The sequence below is a fragment of the Cupressus sempervirens genome, chromosome 7, assembly GCF_028749045.1.
Source record: "Cupressus sempervirens isolate cs-2001-9-10 chromosome 7, ASM2874904v1, whole genome shotgun sequence".
Classification (NCBI taxonomy): domain Eukaryota; kingdom Viridiplantae; phylum Streptophyta; class Pinopsida; order Cupressales; family Cupressaceae; genus Cupressus; species Cupressus sempervirens.
Genome location: NC_143124.1, coordinates 778,397,902 through 778,412,891, shown reverse-complemented (window position 1 = coordinate 778,412,891; position 14,990 = coordinate 778,397,902).

Sequence of the window (14,990 nt, the reverse complement as noted above, 5' to 3'; positions counted from 1 at the left end):
ACATATCATATCATCAAATAATTACCACAACATCAATACACCAAATAAAACCAAAAAGAACTCAATATTAACCACAATATCACATGTATGTATCCAGATATCATCATGTAACACCATGGCACATCATTATAGGGTCATCATACATAAATGCTAATCAATAATACCAAGTATGTACTATTATCTACATTTATAGTGATATCATATGAACCAATGAATATAATACTAACTAGATACATTATAACAACACTAATACAAAATAACAATATATAAATAGTTACATGATAAACCATAGACAATTTCTACCTTGGACTAGGAATAACATTAACTAAATGTAAACATGGGAGGAACTACATCCCCACACCCCCAAAGGATTGGGCCCATGCCTATAAGTCCATAAAAGTATAGGGGTACAACTCTCACAAGTGTGAAACACCTTTCAAGTAGAAGGTCCAACATTCAAGTCATGTTGGACTCTTACCTAATCTATGTATTGAACCCTAAGGGTCATCCTTTGATACTAAAGGATACAAATGGTTTGTAAATAAAGTTTATCATCCTTTACCTACAAAGAACCCTATCAAGGACATGGATCACATCATGAAAATACTACCTAAGCACAAAATTATTAAATACCCCATGAATGTGACAAAGGCCAAGTGGAAATACCATGCAATAGGAAATAGGATAAATCCTCTCTAAAATATTAAATAGCTCAAAAGGTACAATCATGACTTATATCATTTTCCATAATGAACATGGCTCTTACATGGAAAGACTCTTAGGCCATCTACCAAGGAGTGATGATCCAATATACAGGTATCAACATACTTCCTTTATTGATCCTAGGTGGTAACCAAATGATCTCAAATGAAGATAACCTACTACTCCACATTCTGAATATTTTCTAGACATAGAACAAAATACCCTCTAAAATATCCTAATTCAAAGGTGTTTGACATGAGCTACCATCCAAGGCTTGAAAAGGAGACATGCTAGGAGAACTATAATACCCATTATTATAGGTAGACTCTAAAAATTATATGGAGTCATTTGAATATGACTATTTATCCATGAAATTCATAGGAAGCATATCTTGGAGAACCTAATTAGCCCAATTTATCTAGCCATTAGTCTCTTAGTGGTATGTAGAACTAAATTTGAGTTTAGTTCCCACAAAATTTTATAGAAATGTCCTTAATGCTTATGTGAACACTAGATATCTATAAAAAATGACATTTCATATCATCTCATGTAACAAAACTATGTATTCCATAAACACTTTCTATACAAATAACAAAATATGAGGATCTCATACAAGAAGAGTGAGCCACCTTGGATAATGTTTCCAGTATAGCCATAACAAAAGTATGACTATGTAAAGATATAAGTATCTGAATGATAAATTTAAGAGATATTTCATTCCATTTACACATATGAGTAAAATAAAATTGTAAAAGACCTACCAATATTTGATGTTCTTCCTTTACTCTTTGACACTCAAGGCACCTAGCCAATATAAATTGGTAGTTCATCATGTTTGATCCCTGCCTAATGATACAACTATGTAAGGTTGACCTAAAATTTATTGATGTAACTTAAATGAGATCAAGGGACAAGGATCTCCTTCTATTAGAACATAAATATAACCAAGATCTCACAAGTTTCCATCTAACTCCAAAGAATAACTTCCAACTATACCCTCCAGTTTCTCTTAAACTCTATCTCCTTCTTATTTCCCAATACCAAGTATCTCCAAGAAGGGCTTACAAAATATGACTACACAAATCAATGCCCAAAGTCAACTCTAAAATCTCATGCTTTCTCCTACTCAAGGAATCTATGACTACATTCTCTTTCCCCTTGATGTAATGAACATCCAAATCATATTAAAAAAGAAAGTTCATCCAATGATTTTGGTGTACATTAAGATTTGCATGAGTAAGCATTTATTAAAAACTTTGATAATGACTATGCAATGCAAAATCAATACCCAATAGAAAAAATTTCCAAAATATAAGCACATTCACTACTACTTCTAACTCCAATTCATGTATATGGTAGATTACTCATAATCTGTTACATCCCAAATTTTTGCCAATTTAAATAATTATATTGTCATTATATATTTCATGTGAATGCTAGTTGGTTAGTTAATCAGTTGAATTTTATGATCATGTGAAACAGAAATGTGGTTGTTTTTTTTATTCATGTAATGATGGCATGTTAGTTGTTCATTACAATTTTAATATAAAATTAATATTTATTATTTTAAAAGAATTTAGAAAAGTTATCTTGAATTAAATTAAGGAGTATGTTATTATCATGGAAATTTTTATTGGTTGTAGGACAAGACAAAGGGGGGAAGTATTGCTAAACGGGAGCTAGGGATTGGGGCATCAAAATTCCATTGATAGGCCATCAAGTATGGATTCTAACCAACTTGTTTAAGGATTTAATGACTAAGCAAGCAAGAGTATACCTTGGAAAACCATGAGATACCCAGTCAGTTCATAACACTTATCAAGAAAACATTAAACATTTAAATAATATAAAGTTGATACCTTTTCTATCTGAAATCATTGTATAGTCCCTTAATTATTTTCCATAGATTGACACCATTTTATCTTGGCATCTGTGCTTTCACTTTGATGTGTGTGCATGCACACACATAGATCAATATAATGATACAAAAGAATTATGTGAATAAATTTATGCACATATATACATATATGTACATACAAATAGAGGTGACACAAATACCATGATCTCTCTATATCTTTTTTAAAAATACAAGGAGGGATAAATTGTGTAACTACTTTTAATATCGACTCCTTATTATGTGAGTGTTTTTCCATCTTTTATCAAACTCATAATCCTTTAAAATATTCAAATCGATGGAGTCACTCTTTCAATTGATTGGAAAATTAAATTCTCTTTAAATTGATAGCCAGTCATGCACCCACCACCTTAGCCTCTTCTTGTAACTGAGAGTGCATTTATGGGCTATTTATTCATGCTCTTTCCAAGACCACACAAGTACTTTTGTTTCAAGCTTTATTTTTGCTCCACAGATTCCATCTCATGACAACAAGTTGAGCTGGTGATTAGAATCAAATTCATTGGGAGAAGCTCTGCAAATATTTAAGAGTAGCATATAGTTTAGGCTTTATAAATCTCATTTCCAACATTAAAAGTTAGCATTCCACCTAAGTCATGGGATAGTAATCTCAAGTCCTCTCTAGGAAGCACTATATTCAATGCAAGTTATGAAATCATTGCACCTTACTACATTTCCATTTATATAGATTGACTTTTGTTAATATCATTATGAAACAATGATCTTAACACATAACCATACATATGGATTGTTTGTCAATAGAACTGATTATGCAATCATTTAACTTTATTATGATGCCATGCTTATGGATTTTTTCTAATAATACTAATATACAGAATCATAAGTTGTCATCATCAGCATTATCAATATTTTTAATTTACATTTTGTTAGTAGATTTTGTGTATGATATGCTTTATAAGAAACAACATGAATTTGAAAATTATGTGTATAATACCAAGAATAAATAAGATCTTTCGATCCCTTGGAAAGCACCCCTAAAACCTAAATGGTTGAGTGAAATCAGTGGGAGGAGAAAACATCCCTGTAAGAATAAAAGAGAGTCAGACAATGAAAGTCATCGAATCATAAATTTGTATATATAAAACTAAGTCATCTCATGGTTGTTCAATACGTAACTCTTATTGTCAAGTTGAGCGATGGGTGATTGGGAAAATAAGTAGCCCACTGAAATCCTTGGCTAAGGTAGGTTAGTGGCATGCTTGTCACAACAATCACTAGAGGTTAGAGTGCTAGCTGACAGAGGGGAGGTTGTAGAAGATACCCACAACCTTTTCTGTTGCTTAAATGATGCTCTAACACTAGAATGCTCAATTGGGAAGACCATGGTGCCCCAAGACTAATCCTAGGGTAGGGAGGCCCTTTGTCAAATTAGATTGTTTGGGAATAAATAAAGTTCAGTGGTTGGGAGGTTAAGCCATGGAAATGCCTCTTATGTCCACCAGATGTTGAGGCTTTCTCAATACAGTGACTATAATATCCTTCATGTATGGTAATTGATTCTTTTTTTAAATTTCATTTATCATTACATCTTTATTATGTATCATGTTATTTAAGTTGTTATACCATTATATTATCTATGGATATTGTAATAGACTTCAAAAGAAATTAGATATGGAAGTTGTTATTGTTTCTTTCATATGAACTAGATTGATCATTACTAGTTTCTATTTTCAATAAACAATAATAAGTTGATAGATTTCTCTTCCACTTGAAGTAATTTTTATAAATACCATTACTTGGTTCTTGTATTGGCTTCAAAAAATATGTTACATAAACCTGGCACTTATGACACTGATATTCTACTGCTTGTCCCTCTTGCATAATAAATATCTCTACACCCTCCAATGATGCATCTATTTACACAAAAAATTCTCTCAAAAGATCTTGCATTACCAAGATTATGTAATATTCAAAAATTCATCAAGAGCTTGAAATACTACCTCACACTTCTTTGATCCCACAAACTTCTTCCCTTTCCATTGAAGATAATTGATAAGGTATGCCAACTAAGATAAATCTTTTGTGAATTAATGGTATTAACTTGTCAAACAATTAATTTTTGGACCTTTTCAATATTTTTCAATGATGGTCATTACATAAAATCTTGGGTCCTAGAGGAATCCACTATAATACTATATCTAGAGATAATATGACCCAAATATCTCACCTCAATCTAAAAGAACTCACACCTTTCTAAGTTGAAAATATTACCATGAAGACACTAAAAAACATGATGCAAATGACCCTCATGTCCCTCTATCCTTTTTAAATATACCAAATTTTCTCCAAGAAATATAAGGAAAAATCAATTAAGGTAGGTGCAAAAAACTTCTTTCATCCAACTAGAACACTAATAGAAAATTGGTCAATATGAAAGGGACAACTTGAACTCACAATTACCATAATGAATTCAATAGATTTTTTGATGAATGTGGATCTTGTGGATGTAAATCTAATGTTATCCTTGAGGTCAATCTCGGATAACACTCAAACTCTTTTCATCTTGTCAAACAAGACACCAACCCTCATTGAGGGATATCATTTCTTCACTATAACATTATTCAATTGTTGGTAGTTAATGCATAAGTGAAAAGAGTTGTCCTTATTCTTAACAAATATGAATAGTTCTCCTAGAAGGTAAATATTAGGATAAACCTTTCCTTTATATTATAATACCTCCAACTAAGAATGGATCTCACTCAAATCCTAAGTGGTCATATAATATGGTGCTTGAGAAATGAGCTTAGCTCAAGGAATAATCTCACAGTGGAAATCTATGTTTCAATTAGATGGTATGCCTAGAATATTTATTTAAAAAACATTGAAATATTCATGAGGTAATGGATGATAATCAAGAGATATCTCTTAAATATCACCTTCATCAAGTTCACTCACTAAGAATACACATCTAGTTAGCACAACTTTCTATTTCTTCACTTCAACTCCATAGTTGAGATCATACAAAGTGAAATGGATCTTTAAAACCATAATAGTTCCACTCTTCCACTTTTATCATCCAAACATTATAATAGCTTGTATTAGAAAACATAACAATCCAATGAACAAATAGAATGCAACTCCATAGGATCCCAAGGGTAGGGCACCAAGATCTATGGTACTAGTGAAAGTTCCCATATAAAATCATGAATTTCAAATATATGATCATCTTATAAATATTTAATAACTTAATTTGCTAATTATCAGTGTAACTTGACACTACTAGCCTATATCACTCCATCAAAACTAGGGGAAATAAATGAATCAAAAACATAGAAATGAAATAAGTCAAAGGTAGACATCCCATACAACACACTTGAGGTTTTAGTAATAGTACCCTAATTCTTATTATGATAGTTTTCAACAACTGCAAACAACTCATAAGATCTACCTGCATCCCTCATGATAGGCTCTAGAGTACCCATCCTTTCAATAACTATTGATGTTATTCGATGAGGAAAACTATTGGAAATATATGTTTGGTTTCTCATTGTCATTGATGATAGATATTTTATTTTAGAGATGTTTGTGTTTACTCAAACATTGTGTTTCAAAAATATTCTTTTCTTGGGAGATTAAGTTTGTGTACTAAGCCTTTAGAATAGTGAAAGATTTCTTGGGGTTATGCCCCTACCTACGTTTGAGTAAATAATGTAGAGAGTGCATCAATCCAGTGATACAAAGCACTATTGTTTCAATGGACTGAATGATGATGCTTCTTGTATCACAAAGTATGTGAGATGAGAAGAGTCATAAATGACTCTTGGTAGTTGGTTTAGAACAATGTCTTTGGATACTTGAGTTGGTTGGATACCTGGAGGAGATGATTGACATAATGAAGCCTTTGTCATATATGTCAATGGGGGAGAAGTATTCATGAAAAACATCCTCTAATGGGGGAGAATGTGTGCACATGAAAGACATCTCCCTTGAATGAGGGAGAAGTGTCTCCTATGTATGGGGGAGAGATTGCATGAAAAAAACCTATGTATGTATGGGGGAGAAGTATTATAATAAATGAAAGTTGTTGATGCCAATGGGGAGAAACATTGAGTGGGGGAGAAGTTGTGAAAAATGTATTTCCATCCATGTAAGATTGAGAAAACACAGATGGATTTGTTCTTAAGAGTCAGAGTGTGAACAACTTATATCGATCTTAAGAATGAGAAAGCACAAACAAAGCAGTGTTATTGTAAGTTTTAGATTTGATTGATGAAGAGGGTTTCAAAAGAAGAGAACAATAGAAACAAAAACAAGTATTCTTGGAACTTAGATGTTTTTCATCTATGTTGCCATCAATTCCAAATGGGGAGATTGTTAGCATGAATGTTGATGTTGTTCCTTTTGGGCAGTATCCTAAGAATTTCTAGAATACTTGGGGAGATTGTTATCATGATTAATATGTTGCATTCATGATATTTTTTGTCATTAATATCAACATAGCATTATTTATGTAAAGACTAGCAAACTAGCAGATAGAGAATGAGGTCGTACAAATGGATTATCGATGATTAGGTGAAGAGAAGTTAAGATGTGCTCTACATTGTGTCCTAATGAAGTGGTTAGGTGTGCATGAAGAAAGTCAAAGACATGCAAAAGATATGCCTAATTTACAAAGGACAATATACTATCTGAGGAGTAGTTTTTGATGTTTAAATTGTATCTCCTAGTAGAGATAGAATGGTGATGAGCACAGTTTGATATTGACAAAAGATAGCTTGATGATGATGTCAGTGAGTGTGCAATGTCAGAGATCGTACATGTGAGAAGTTGTAAAGACTATGAGCTAACTAAAATTTTTAATTGCAAAAAGATGTAAAGTTTTATAATATCTTAATGATGCCTTATTATAATTAATTGGGAAAGCCTCAAGGATGACTCAAAGAATTATTTTGAGGATATAGTATAAAGGAAGCATATTTTCCTTGTTGTGTTGTATTAAATTCAAGTGTGTTATGCAAAGTATTTGGTAGATGTTAGTAAGTGATCCAAGGGATCATTGAATGGAAAGTTGGTGATCTGGTATCAATATCAAGAGAGGTTTGGTCTAGTTAGAGGATAGAAAAAGAGCTATACATTTCTATTATTCTACAAGGAATAATATAGAGACCAATTGGAAAATGAGTTTGGTGATATTTCTCCTCAAGCTATTTGGACAGTGGGCCTATTTGCCCTCTACAACTCCTAATAGGGTTTGAATCTCCTAATAGAGATTCCAAGTCTCCTAATAGGGACTAATATGCATTAAATTTATTTCATTGGCTCCTAACAGAGTTCATCCTCTTATAAGGAATATTTATAATACTACATCATTTTGTGGGTACCATCCTCACTGGGCTTTTCCCTTTGGTCAAGGGTTTCCCTAGTTAACATATTTTGTGTTATTGTGTATGAGTATCATCTTATGGTTGTTGGTTATATTGTTCACATGCTTGTAGAATAATAAGGTTGATAAATGTTTTAATAGTTGGGTAATTGATTATTTCCCCTCTTAGTTATCTTGGTTTACTTTACTTTCTAACAATACCCTAGACTGTGGCTAAGGTATCTAAAAGTGTTGAGAAACACTATTGAGAAAGGTACCAAAGAAACACCAATGCAACAAAGAGACCCTGATAAGCTAAGCAACTTATGCCCCCAGATCTAGATGAGAGTCAATTCCAAGCTAAGAAAGGAAAAAAAGGTGAGGAGTGAAGTGAATGAGTGCAAAGAAAGACTAATATACATATGTGCAAGGGTTTCAAGTAGTGCCTATTTCCAAGTTTTCACTTCACACTTTTTTCATGACTTTTTGTGATTTTCTTTTATTTTTGAGATTTTAAAAATATTTTTGTGATACATCAAAGTGTCGATTGCTACGTTTTCAATAAGATGATCATTTTTTAGGACATTTTCTATTTTTTTTTTAAAATAGCATCAAATATGATTTTTTCTTGGATTTTTTAGGATCATAGAATATGTACAAACAACTAAGCAATAAGAGCCCTAGGCATATAACTTCTTCAAATGGAGGATTTTGATAGGTTCACGGAGTTGTTCCCCCTCAGGTGTAGAAAGGTGATAGGCATTAGATCCATATGCAACAATGATGATATAGGGACCTAATCAGTTGGGCTTGAACTTACCTTTTTTCTCATTGTTCTGCTGATTTGTTGGGTTCTCTCTAAAAATGAACTCACCCACTTGGAATTCATGAGAATGGACTTTCTTGTTATAACTAGTAGACATACTCTTCTGATAGGCTTGCATGTGATCAAAATAAGCCTTTTGACATTCATGTAGAGTCTCAAGCTCACGAATCCTCATAGCCCTATGGTCCTCATCAGTGATCAATCCATGCAAAGAGACTCACAAAGAGGTAATCTCAACTTCTAATGGGAGGATAGTCTTGGAACCATAGATCAGTGCAAAGGGTGCAACCCCAAAGGGAGTGTGTATGGTGGTTCTATAGGCCCATAATGCTAGATTAATCTATAGGTGCCAATCTCATCCTAACTTGTGAACTTTCATATGAAAAATCTTCAACAATGTTTTGTTTGAAGCCTTATCTTGTCCATTCCCTTGGGGATAGTATATTGAAGACCAATGCTGCTTGATTTTAAACTTTTTAAAAAATTACAATTATGTCATTATTCTTAAATTGTCCCCCATTATTAGTGACTATGGAGGAGGGAATGTCATAGTTATAGATAATGTGATTCAATATAATCAAGGCAACATGTTCGCCTGTGGTAGCAAAAAACATAACAACTTCAACCCATTTAGTGAAATATTTAGTTGTTGTGATAATGAAATTGTGTCTTCTAGATGAACTCAAATGAATATTTCCAACCAAATCAAAGGCCCATTGCTAGAAAGGCCAATGTGTAATAGAAGGGATGATTTCATGCCTAGGAGCATGAATTAAGTTTCCATTTAGTTGACACTTCTTACAATATTTAGCATAGTAGACAACATCAAATTGCATAGTTGGCCAATAATATTTTTCTCTAAGGAATTTTCAAGAAAGTGCAAGGCCATTAGAATGTGATCCACAAATTTCATCATGAAATTTGGCTAACAAATTCTTAGACTTATCTATCTCTAGAAACCTAAGGAGTGTTCTATCTAATCTCTTTCTATACATGTCACTAGAGATGAGGGTGTAATGGTAGGTGTTACAGATAAGCTGACACTTTTCATTGCATGTAAGGTTTTTAGGAATGATTTGGTCTCATAAATAAGAGAAGATGGTGGAGTAATGGGAGGAATCATCATTGATAGTGGTGCAAATGACATGGTCATCAAGGGAATCATAAGCAGGATAACTTAGTTCTTCCACCAAAAGCTCAAAGCAAGACTCATGCTCTTATATTCGTAGGTAGATGCCAAAGTTGTCATAGCATCAACACCTTTATTTTTTGCACTAGGAATTTTTTGGAAGGTAACAAATGTAAAGTAATTCCTTAGGGAATCAACCAATTTCTTGTAAGTATTAGCTTGTCATCCTTAGTTTGGTACTTATTGTTAACTTGATTGATGACAAGTTAGAAATCTCCATAGATGTGTAGCTCTATTATTCTCCATTCATGTTCTAGCTTGATTCCATTAGTGAGAACTTCATATTCAACTATATTATTTGTGTATGGAAATAATAGCTTGTAAGATTTTGGAATGGTGTAGCCATGAGGTGTGACAAACAAAATTCTAGCACCCACACCATTTTGAGTATATGACCCATCAAAGAACATCTTCTAGGTCCTTTTTGTAATATACATGATAGATGCATCGAGGAAGTCAATCTACATAGGAGCACTGTTTGTGATTGGGAACTTAGCAAGTTGATAAGTAACAACCTTTTCTTTAATGGCCTTATGTTTGATGTATTCAGTATCAAACTCTGAAAGAATCATCATTCATTTTGCTAGTCTACTCGTAAATGTAGCCTTACTCAAGAGATATTTCAAAGGATCAATTTTGGAAACCAATTACATGGTATGTGTGAGCATGTAGTGGTGAACGTTTTGTGATACAAAAACTATAGCTAGACAATATTTCTCAATATTATTGTAATTAATCTCATAAATGACCAATGTATGGCTGATGTAGTATATAGCTCTTTCTTTCCTATTCTCATCATGTTGTACTAATAAAGCTCCTAGGAAATTTACAATAGCCGAGATGTAGAGAATCAATGGCTTTCCCTAAATTAAAGGTATGAGGATATGTGGTTGTGATAGATACTCTTTGATTTGATCTAAACTCTTTTCACATTCTTCATTCCATATGCATGTTTACTGTTTATGCATTTTTTTGTTAAACAACTATGATCTATTAGGTAATTGAGATATGAACCTCCTAATGGACTGAAGGTGTCTTTGTAGACTCCTTAGTTGACTAATGTTATTAGGAGGTGGCATATCCATTATAGCTTTCACCTATTTTTGGATCAAACTCTATGTCTTTAGCTGATATTATGTACCCTAACAATGTTTTGAACATGATACCGGAAGCACAATTTTTAGGATTGAGGCTAAGTTGAAACTATTCCACGCAATCTAGTATCAAACTCAAGTTAGACAAGTGAGTGCTTCATTGTTTGATATTGTGAGAGTATCATCAACATAATCCTCCATGTTTTTATGCATCTTGTCATGGAATATTATAGTCATAGCTCTTTGGTATGTAATACTTGCATTTTTTAGCCAAAAAGGCACGACTCTCTAGCAAAATATTCCCCATGCACAAGTAAAAATTATTTCCTCTTGAGCTTCAGGAGCTATCTTAATGTGATTGTATCCTAAGAAAGCATCCATTAGGGAATACATTTCATAGCCTACAACCATGTCTACTTTTATATCTATGTTTGGTAGCATAAAATCTATTGACATTTAGTCAAGTTTGTTATTAGTGACAACATTTATTCAAATTCTATATGGCCACTGAGCTCATTGAATAGTCTAAGTGTTTTTTGTGTAATTCAATAGCCACCAAGCTCTATAGTTCCTACAAAGAAATTTGATGGTTACCAAGGGAATTAAGTTAGTGTGAAGTGCAATAGTTCAAACTGAGCAGAATTAGGCAGTGTGAAGTCTAGTAGTTCAACCCGAGCATTTTAGTGGTTACCAAGCTTTGCAGTTTCTACTGAGCTAGTAGTTCATGTGAAGCAAAGTTAGTAATAACCAAGCTATGTGATGATTAGTGTTTATCAATTGTAGACATGGTAAATGAGTAATTCAATTTCTACCAAGGTACACAATATCTACCTAGTCACCAGTGTAGACCGAGTTCAAGACTACTCTAAGATGATTAGTATGGACCGAGCTTCTACTTCTACCGAATGTATGATGATGCTAAGTAGTGATAGTGGATGCCAAGTATTAGAACTTCACCAAGTCAGTCTTCAAAACTTGGATATCTATATATGGGCCAACTTTGTAATATTGGTGTTAACTTGTATATTGGCTAACTTTGTAATTATGTAAATTGGATTGATATATATGTAATGTACTGTATCATATCCAAAGTAAGCATGAGTGTGTGAAAAATGTGAAATATAAGTATGTGAATGTGAATCAAAAACAAACAAAGTGTATTGTAAGGCCATATTAGTAAATGAGCAATAGAGACATATCTATCACATAAAGGTGATCAATACTTCTTGGTGTTAACTTGTATATTGGCTAACTTTGTAATTATGTAAATTGGATTGATATATATGTAATGTACTGTATCATATCCAAAGTAAGCATGAGTGTGTGAAAAATGTGAAATATAAGTATGTGAATGTGAATCAACAACAAACAAAGTGTATTGTAAGGCCATATTAGTAAATGAGCAATAGAGACATATCTATCACATAAAGGTGATCAATACTTCTTGGTGTTAACTTGTATATTGGCTAACTTTGTAATTATGTAAATTGGATTGATATATATGTAATGTACTGTATCATATCCAAAGTAAGCATGAGTGTGTGAAAAATGTGAAATATAAGTATGTGAATGTGAATCAACAACAAACAAAGTGTATTGTAAGGCCATATTAGTAAATGAGCAATAGAGACATATCTATCACATAAAGGTGATCAATACTTCAAGGAATCTCTATCAACAAATTATTTGTAAGTCAGAGATCTACTATTTCATCCTAATAGGTGAACCGGTTCAGATCCTTTAACAAGGTAGACTTAATAGTCTTTTCTCAAATCTCTTTATTGAGTGCATACTTAATTGTGTGTTTGTAAAACCTCTAACAAGGTGGACCTAGTAGTCCTAATTGATCCTAATAGGGTAGATCATCAGAAGTGATCATTGTAAGCCTTAATAGGCCAACTTTATGCTACAATATTGAAGTTTTGTGGCTATCATCCACACCCTAGTTTTACTTTCTATTTGGAAGGTTTTTGGGTCACCAAATTATTGTGTTCAAGTGTTATGAATGTTTTATGTTTTCAATTTCTCATGCATGCAGTTAGATCTGATTTAATGAATTAAATGGTAATTGTATTATTGCAATTAAGATCTGAATTTGGTAAAGTTTTTAAGGTTACTAATTCACCCCTCCCCTCTTAGTAACCTAGCATAGTCTTGAATATTTCTAATAATAAGTATTAGAGCTTTGTGGTTCTCAAGATAAAGTTTGGTAGCTTGAGCAAAGATCAAGGAAAATGGAGATATTCAAACTTGATAAGGAAATTAAAAATGAAGAGCTAGATCTAGGAATGGCCATTGCACAACTCAATAAAGCTAAGGAGCAACTTTTCCAGTCCCTGGAAAGAAGGAAGGAACTTGCAAATCAAATGAATGATCATCAGTACATTGAAGAAAAGATTGAAGACTTTTTCCCTTCAAGTAGTTTAGATGAAGCAAATGATGCAATCAAAGAACTCTTAGAGAAGAATGGTTCCCTGCAAGAAGAAGTAGGAAAGCTCAAAAGAGAACAAGAAATTCAATCAGTAAGGCTATGTGAAATATTGGAGCACATGAACAAGATGAAAGAAGAAATGGATGGAAGGAACAATGAGATTCAGAACCAATCTCTTTAGCATGCAGATCTTATGGATCAAATCTCTAGTGCAAATGAGAAAATCATGAGCCAAAGATAGATCAATGAAAGATTAAGAAATGATCTAAATTTGGAAAGAAAAATCAATGAAAGAATAAGAAGTGAGTTGGGATCTGAAAAGAAAATTAGTGAAAATTTAAAAAATGACCTAAACACTGAAAAGAAAATCAATGAAAGAATGATGAAATCTCAAGTAGACATGAATTAATTGAATCAACTGAATGAGTAAAATCTCTATAGACAAAAAGGAAAAGTAGGAATTGGATACAAAGAAGAAGGTGAATCCTCCAAAAAAGGTGCTCAAAGGAATCAAAGACCTACTTGCAATCACTATGGTAAGATAGGTCATACATCAAATAGATGTTGGAGTAATGGTAAAGAAAAATTCAAAGGTAAATGCTACAATTACAATCAGCATTGTCACAAGGCTAATGAATGCAAAGAGAAACCAAAATTTGAAGGCAAGTGTCACAAATGCAAGAAACAAGGTCACAAGGCATCAGACTACAGAACCAAGTCATTCAATCTAGTAGAGCAAATTATGAAAGCAATATTTAGTTGGGACCATTAAACTTGGTGTAGATGTCATTATTGTGAAGAATATGGACACATTGGCATGAACTATGTTAAACATCACACAAGGAAGAGAGATACCTCCATAAGATGTTTCACTTGTATAGAACTTGGTCATCTAGCTAAGAATTGCATGAATACAAGTAGAATTGAAGATGAAAAGAAAGAAAAAGTAGATAACATCATAAAGCAGACGAGGCAACAATGGATTCCTAAATCTACTGAGGAAGCTAGTTTAAGCAATGATTATCATGTCTCTCAAGAAGTGGGTGACTCCACCATTTCCAACTAAATTCTTAAGGAAGAACTAGAATTGCATTATCAAGATCACATCCAAATGGTTTCAAAATTGAAAGGAAGCAAAGATCCAAATCAATATTCAAGATAAAAAAGGATCACTAAATCACCAAGTTGACTTCTCTAGCAAGTAAGGTCAGATCATGGACTCTATCGAGAAAAGTTAGGAGTCACAAGAACATGTTTTATTACCATGTTATGAAGCCTTTATCGAGCAATCCAAACAGATAGTGGATAATAGCTTGTTGTGCATAATGATATCATCACAACTACCTTCTTACCAACCAGTAGTGGTGAAGTTTTAATAAAAAGTAGGAAATCAAATTTATTTTCACCGAGAATTCTAAGTGTTATTGTGATCAAGTGAATTGCAAAGTGTTCAAGTGACTTCGAGCGTAATTTTTAGATAAATCCTTCAAAGTTTTTCATAGCTTACTAA